Source organism: Podarcis tiliguerta, assembly GCF_965153285.1.
Source record: "Podarcis tiliguerta genome assembly, chromosome: 14".
In the NCBI taxonomy this organism is placed as follows: domain Eukaryota; kingdom Metazoa; phylum Chordata; class Lepidosauria; order Squamata; family Lacertidae; genus Podarcis; species Podarcis tiliguerta.
This window is the reverse complement of record NC_139547.1, coordinates 40,289,320-40,296,929: the sequence shown is the minus strand read 5'-3', so window position 1 is coordinate 40,296,929 and position 7,610 is coordinate 40,289,320. Positions and strand designations below refer to the sequence as shown.

General features: G+C 51.3%; 1 protein-coding gene across 3 annotated transcripts in view; it reads left to right on the top strand.

Moving 5' to 3' along the window:
- The first annotated feature begins 1,349 nt into the window (after positions 1 to 1,349).
- The window catches only part of GPRC5B (G protein-coupled receptor class C group 5 member B), a 29,799-nt gene continuing 23,538 nt past the window's right edge, over positions 1,350 to 7,610 (top strand). Inside the window, exon 1 of one of the 3 annotated variants that reach the window (XM_083413669.1) lies at positions 1,350 to 1,750. The gene's annotated coding sequence lies outside the window, so the exon portion shown is untranslated. Of the gene's footprint in view, positions 2,159 to 7,610 lie in introns of all 3 variants that reach the window. The other 2 variants (XM_083413671.1, XM_083413670.1) reach the window with 2 other exon arrangements.

Below are 7,610 nucleotides of genomic sequence, written 5' to 3'. Positions count from 1 at the left end.
AGTTGGATATTCAGAAGATATTAAAAATAAATTTATGGAACCGCAGAAAGGAAGTCAGGTTTTAAAATGTCAAAATGATTGTAAAATCATTTGTAAAAATCCATCCTCCAGGATGTAACCAATTTGAGCTTTGGCATTGCTACAATTTCTTCTCTTTTCAACAGTTCTACTTTGGCTTCTGCTATTTTCAAATAACGTTTTCCTACAGCCTTTGTCTTTAGTAAGGATTTTAAAACATGGTAGCGATTTTCAATGTTTGCTAAGGCAGAACAGTAACAGATCAAGGTTTCCAAATACAACAAATTGGTGTAAAGAACCCAGATTCACATGCTGCAAAGCCATCCCAACGATCCTTTGTTTTGCATTTATTGATCACCACCATCACTTTGCTATTTACTAGGCTTGATTACATTGGTTTCTCATTTTCATCTCCATCAAAACTTTTATAATTCTTTATTGATTCATCTGTTTAGTATGTAACGACTCCAGAGCTACATGTCATGAATTCTCTTTTACCCTTTTTGTTGCTACTCTCATTGCAACAACGGAGTTGAGAGGGACCTCAAAGGCCACCTGTCCTGAAGCCGCTGAAAAATGCTAAGCCCTGTATTGATACAGTTTTGTCCTGTATTCCAGGTCTCCTCTCTCTCTCTCTCTCTCTCTCTCTCTCTCTCTCTCAACTTAGGGATCATCTCCAAATGCATGTGTTTGAAAGGATGCGTGAAAAGTCATGGGTCTGGGTAGCCAAGCGCAGAAAGATTTACAAATTCACGTGTATATGTGTGCACACGTGCACGTTTGACAACTTCCAGAGGGGCCATCCTGTTAGGCTGCAATACATGGTAATGGATTGCTCTGTCTGAAGTCACTTCAGATGGGCGATGGAATGCCCCCCAACCGCTCCACCCCACCCTGTCCTGTATTTTGCCAGAACAAAGGAGATCCTATCGGAAAAGTCAGTTAAAGGAAAGCCTCACCCCCTTGGGAATCATCTCAATGAGTGGAGAGTTCCCAATGTAAAAGGGAAAGGCGCATCACATAAAAGATGGGGGGCGGAGGGCTGCAGTTCCTAACTATACTTACCTGGGAGTGAGGCCCATTAAGTCCAACAATAGGCCTTCCTTCGGATGGCACGCGGCTCTGAAGGCGCATTTTTCCGGCGGGAAATACAAACCAGCCAGCCAGCCAAGTCCCCTCCCCGTCCAACCCTCCTGCTCCGGAGTGACCGTTCCATGAATCCGGCGCGGCGCCCGTTCCCTTTCCCACCCGCGCGCGGCTCGGGGGGCGCTGTGGGCCGCGAAAGGCCTCCCAGGAGCGAGGCGAGAGGAGGCGCGTCGGAGGCGGCGCTTGGCCGGGGCGGGGCAGCTTGGACGGCGCGCCCGGCGGGGCGCAGGCAGCTCAGACGCGGAGCAGGCGGCGAGCGAGGCGCGGTGGCCAGAGCGCACGGTCGGGGCTGCCCAAGGTGTCCTGCGCGCGGCGGCTGCCCAGAGGGCGCCCCCCTGGCGCCTTCGCTGCTGCTCCTCCTCCTCTCTTCCCCATGAGCCGGGCCGGGGGGCTGGCCGTGCATGTTGCTGCAGCTGCTGGGGAGGCGGCGGCGGCGCCGCGGACGGGTCTGCTGAGCGCTCCGCTCCCCGCGCCCCAGCCGCGAATGTGACCCTGCGCTCGGGCTTGTGTGCCTCGGCTCCTGCGCCTCGCCATCCGGCTACTCCCAAGGAAGGAAGGAGGCAGCCAGCCGGCCGGCCGGCCAAGGGTGAGAGAGGCACCGCGGTGGGGAGGTGGGTGAACGGGATGACACGGGACCCTGCGTCTCGTGAGAAGAGGCGACGTGATAGAAAACGTGGGGAGGCGGGAGAGAAGGGGAATCTCTCCTCCGAACACGTGCAGCCGCGCTTTGCAAGTTGCTCTTGAAGCCGGCCCTCGGAGAAAAAGTGTGTGAGGGGGGGAGGGGAAAGGTGGGGCCAGGGCACAGGCAGTTCACACGTTACACCGGGCACAGCTGTCTCTGCACCGGTACTGGCGTGCGCTTGCCCGGCTCCTGGTGGTCGCGGACTGTACATTCCCGCAACCTTCCGCATGAAGGTCCAATTCCAACGTTTGCGGGTACGGATCTGTGCGCTCGTTGGATGTAACGTGGGAACATCTCTGGAGAATTAAAAAGGTGGCGTACACGTGCGTATGGGGAATGGTGGGTTTTCTTCCCCCCGCCACCTAACTTTGTTTGTTTGTTTGTTTAACTGGATGAAGAAGACTTGCATAACCTGTGTGGAGTTTTGGGGATCATGATTGAAGTGATTTGGGTCCCGTCCCCCATGGTATCGTGTGTAGACCCACAACCGAGACGCTAGAGATACGCGGGGGGGGGGGGGGCGTTGCCATAAAAGACCCGGCGGTCTGCAGGCAATTTATTGGGACTTCAGTTCCACGGAGTGCAGAGAAACGTAACTTCCAAGTAAACTGCGGGTGGTAGGATTGCAAGCCTTTCTGTTACAGCCTGGTGCAATATGTACGCGCGCGCGTGCGTGTGTGTGTATGTATCTATCTATCTATCTAAAGTCGCACATGCACATCCCAAACCCCTCAAAATATTTGACGAGGTTGTTCTGCGTTACCGCATTGCATTATTTTGGCTAAACAAAACGGGGGAGTAAGTAAGGGGTGATTCTTTGGAGCTGTTGTTTAGGGGAGTTCAGAACTTACTGGAGAGTTGGGACTCATTCTTGAGGTTATTACTCACAGGGCATAAGAGAGCAGTGTATAAATATATATGCTCACATTTGCTGAGCTCAGGAGAGAACTTTGGCTAGCTTGTTTGGAAGGGGGAGATTGTGCTCTTGTTTGTTTGTTTGTTTGTTTGTTTGTTAAACCTTACTCCTAAGGGGAGCCAAATGGAGAAAGAAGTCTTGGGAGAGGAACAGGGTTGAGTTCAAGGTGTTTAAGAAAGCTACCTTTTACCAGACCATCTATCACAGTTACTTGCCAGGATTTCAGACATGGGATCTCTCTGGATCTCTCTCTCTCTCCAGCCCTATCTGGAGATGCCAGGGATTGAATCCTGGGACTTTCTGCCTGTAAAACATATGCTGTGCCGCTGAGCTGAACCTTTCCCTAATAAGCTGTGAGTGGAGGGGATGCCTAGCCCAGCCAGAGAGGCAGAAAACTCTCTCTGCAAAATGTGGTGCATTGACCTCCCTTTCCTGGCTGGGGGAAGGAGGGGGGAGGAAGCAGCTAGGTTTGTTCTCCATGCCTCCTTACTTTCTGTTAATGCTTTATTGGAGAGGTGGATAGAGAATATTCTTTGCATCCATAAGCAAACCGAGAACTAATCAGGTGCTGCGTTTGGGGCTGGACTTAAGAGTAGAGGCCTGATGCCCCATGCTGCAGAACAATCAGGAAGCACCCCCCTTCCATGCTTGGTGTGTTTGTTTGTTTGTTTTTGGAAGTATTGCATCTTGCCATAGAGAGGGTGGGAAATTTTCTAGAGCCTAAAAATGCCTAACTGCAGCACTGGAATTAAAGGTCAAATGGAAAGAGGAAAAGTATCTGTTGGGCTTTTTTGTTCTGCTCTTCTTGAGGCTGGGGTGGGGGTGGAGGAGACCTGGGAGAGGGGTATGTGTGCCCCCCCTCCACCAGCACGTGGGTGCCTTTGTGAGATTAGTGGGGCTAAGCTGTGTGTATGTGTTAGCTGGCTTTGAGCCCAGGTCTAAGTTCCTCCAACCACTATGCTGCACTACCTCTCTTGCTTTGTACTCGCTAGTATACGACATCAGCATAGTCCTTTGCTTGCCTGCTCTGAAGTACTCCAAGGAGAGTGAGTTTAGGACTGCAGCCTGTATCTTGCTGCAGAACTGAAGTCATGGGCATGGGATGGAGAGGGAGCTAAAATATGGGTTTGGATTGGGCAGATCTTTGAAGAAACCCCTAAGGGTGCTGCTGTATCTCATATAGCACCCTGTTCTCACAGTGGCCATCCAAAAGCCTCAAAGCACAGGAGCTGAGCACAACTCTCCCTGCTTGCAATTCCAAGCAAATAGCATTCAGAGGCAAACTGGTGGAGATAGGACATAGAATCAGGGCTGGTAGCCAGGAACTTGCATATGGCCTTTCCTTTCTTTCTGTTCCCTTAGACACATGGAAGGGGTCAAGCTGAAAGAGTGCCAATCAACTCCCCCCTACTTCATGCAGTTTTTTGGGGGTGCATTAGTGGCTGTTCTTGCTCTTTGCTAGCTGGGAAATAAGGGAACCCCGGCTGGTGCAGCTGATTTGAATGCAAGCTTAAAAGCAGGCATAGGCAAACTCTGGCCCTCCAGATGTTTGGGACTACAATTCCCATCATCCCTGACCACTGGCCCTGTTAGCTAGGGATGATGGGAGTTGTAGTCCCAAACATCTGGAGGGCCAGAGTTTGCCTATGCCTGTGAACTGGCGATACTCCCCCCTCTGTTCTTCGTGGACCAGGGTCCTAAACAGAGGTGAGGAACCTTCAGCCCAGAAGCCAGATGTGGCCCTCCAGACCTCTCTACCTGGCCCTTGAAGCTCTGCTCAGGCCACACCCCACCCAAGCCACGCTTTCCCCTCCCTGGAATGTAGAGTCATAGAATTGTAGCATTGGAAATGACCCCAGGGGTCATCTAGTCCAACCCTCTGCAATGAGGCCTTTGCAGTTTGGTCATGCTTCCTGACTGCTTGGATGGAGGACAGAGGAGGGTGAGTTTGAAATGGGCTGCTGTGCAAAGGTAAATTGTGTTGCTCCCCACCGACTTTAGCCTCTGATCCTGCCAATCACAGATGTGTGGCCCCCAGAAGGGAATGCAAAAAGGTTGGGTCTGAAAAAGGTTGCTAAGCCTGGATGTTCAATATGTTCTGACATCCGGGTCTCGAAGAGCATTTGAGATGCACCTTTTGGACTCATTTATATTCCCTGTGCCAATGTGCAAGCTTTATGGTTGTGCAGAACTCTTTCTTTGCCCCAGGAGGATTATGCATATTCCAAGATAATCAAAATCTCATGCTGAGCTCAAGAATGGGTGTGAAGAGCGAGGGGCCTGGAGAACTGGGGCGGCTGCCTTTGACAAGTCATGCTTGTTCAGTTGTTGCTGCACAGTTATTGGCTTGCATTTATACCCTGCCTTCTTCCAAGGAGCACGAGCTGATGTACCTAGTTCCCTTCACCCCTATTTTATCCTCACAACAACCCTGTGAAGTAGGCTAGACTGAGACACAGCAACTGGCTTCAGGGCCAGGTGAGGATTACATAGAATTGTAGAGGTGGAAGGGACTCATCTAGTCCTGGGTTTCCCAAACTTGGGTCTTCAGCTGTTCTTGGACTACAATTCCCATCATCGCTAGCTTGGTCAGGGATGATAGGAACTGTAGTCTGAAAACAGCTGGAGACCCAGGTTTGGGAAACCCCAATGTAGTCTAACTCCCTGCAATGCAGGAATATGCAGCTGTCCCATATGGGGATCGAACCTGCAACCTTGGCGTTATCAACACCATGCTCTAACCAACTGAGCTATCCAGGCTCTGGAACCCTGGTCTCCCCCTGGTCCTGGTCTGACACGCTACACACTCCAGCTCTTGATGCAGTGTGTTTACCGGTATATGCAAAGAACTCAGCAAAGCTCCCTTGGTCCACAGCTGCGGCAGATTGACAGCTCTGATCCCACCCCCCACCCCCTTAGCCCAGATGGAACTGACATGCTATTGATCTTTGCAGCGGTGGTGGCGGGGCAGGGGGAGTGGGGGCTTAAATGCAAAGCTTCATTATTAGGACCACAGTGCCGCGGCTTCTCTAGAGAGAGATAGAGAATTAGCTCCATAGCAGACGGGCAGTCTGGAGCTGAGACTCTGGGTGGGGGATTAGGCTGGATATAGGGCAGTCAGGGAAGAGGGGGGAGGGGCAGGGGGCTGCATCCAGCATTAGGGGTGATTGATAGGGGGTTGAATGATGGAGGAGATCTGCTGGGGGTGTCTGCATGCCAGCCGCTGGAGAAAGATGGCAGATGAGACTGAGATGATGGGATAGAGAATCGGAGGGGGGTAGGTGTCACCCAGAGGGGATTAAGCGCAGGGGGGGGGGGATGTTGATGCAACACACACTGTTTATGTGCTGTGGTGGGGAGAGTGAGATCATTGTTCATTTGCCAGTCCCAGTTTCGGCACTGATCTGAGCAGCCACTTACGGAGAGGGCTGCTTAAGATAAATCTCACATTGCTTACATGCTGTGGGTTGGACTCAACCAGCATTCTACTCAGCTGAAATGAATGAGCCCTCGTTAGCCACAGCCGTTAATTTCGGGCAGAAGTTGACTATGACCTCATGCACTTAAAGTCCCGCCCCCTGCCCCAGAATCCCAGGAACTGCAGTTTGCTAAGGGGGCTGAGAGTTGTAGCTCTCTGTGAGGGGTGAACTACAGTTCCCAGAATTATTTGAGGCACGTGTGTTTTAAATCTATGTTATGTATACAGGGTTATTGATGGGGGAGGAGATATCCTTCTGCCAGCCTCTTCTCTCCCTCTGGGCTCTGTTTAGCCTTGGAGCTGTGTGTGTGTGTGTGTGTGTGTGTGTGTGTGGAAGGGGTGCATAGGAGCCCCCAGGGTCCGATGCTAAAGTGAACGATGGATCTGGCATATTCCGTTTGCAGAGCTTGCATTGGAGGTGGGAAGTTGGGCTAGGAGAGAGCAGAGCTTTTTGGCAGGCGAGGACCCCTTTGCAGCTGGATCTGTTTATTATTGCTTAGTAAGTGGGTGGCGCTTGCCTCTTCTCCACCCTTAAAAAACAAGCCGTGACTTCTCCGCACAAGCTCTCTTATTTACACTTGTTTATCCGGGGGATAACAGGATTTCCTCTGTGTTGAACCGATGCACTTATTACACTGGCAGTCTTGTCAAGCTGCAGTGAAGAGCCGGACCCATGAAAATCCGGGTGGTGGCGTAGGGTGCCCTTGCCATGCCCATCTGTGTCTGCAGTGATTTATTTTCTTGATGAAGCCCAGAGGGATGCTTCTTTTGAAACCAAATAAATAAAATCCACAAAGCAAGGGAAGAAGGATGCAGCTTCAAATACATCCTTACATTCTTGGGTTAACGGAAGAGATCCAATGCAGAGGTTAAAGGTAAAGGTAAAGGGAACCCTGACCATTAGGTCCAGTTGTGACTGACTCTGCGGTTGCCGTGCTCATCTCGCTTTATTGGCCGAGGTAGCTGGCGTACAGCTTCCGAGTCATGTGGCCAGCATGACTAAGTCGCTTCTGGCAAAACCAGAGCAAGGCACGGAAATGCTGTTTACCTTCCCGCTGGAGCGGTACCTATTTATCTACTTGCACTTTGACGTGCTTTCAAACTGCTAGGTTGGCAGGAGCAGGGACCGAGCAACGGGAGCTCACCCTGTCGCGGGGATTCGAACCGCCAACCTTCTGATCGGCAAGTCCTAGGCTCTGTGGTTTAACCCCCAGCGCCACCCGCGTCCCTTAACGCAGAGGTTATCTTGCTACAAAATCTAGTAATCCCTCAGTGATTTTTGTTGTTGACCATTCTTTATTAAATCTGTTTTCTTGCCTGAAGGAGATGGGGTGGCCAATAGCAAGCAATGAAACGTCTTTAAAACAATT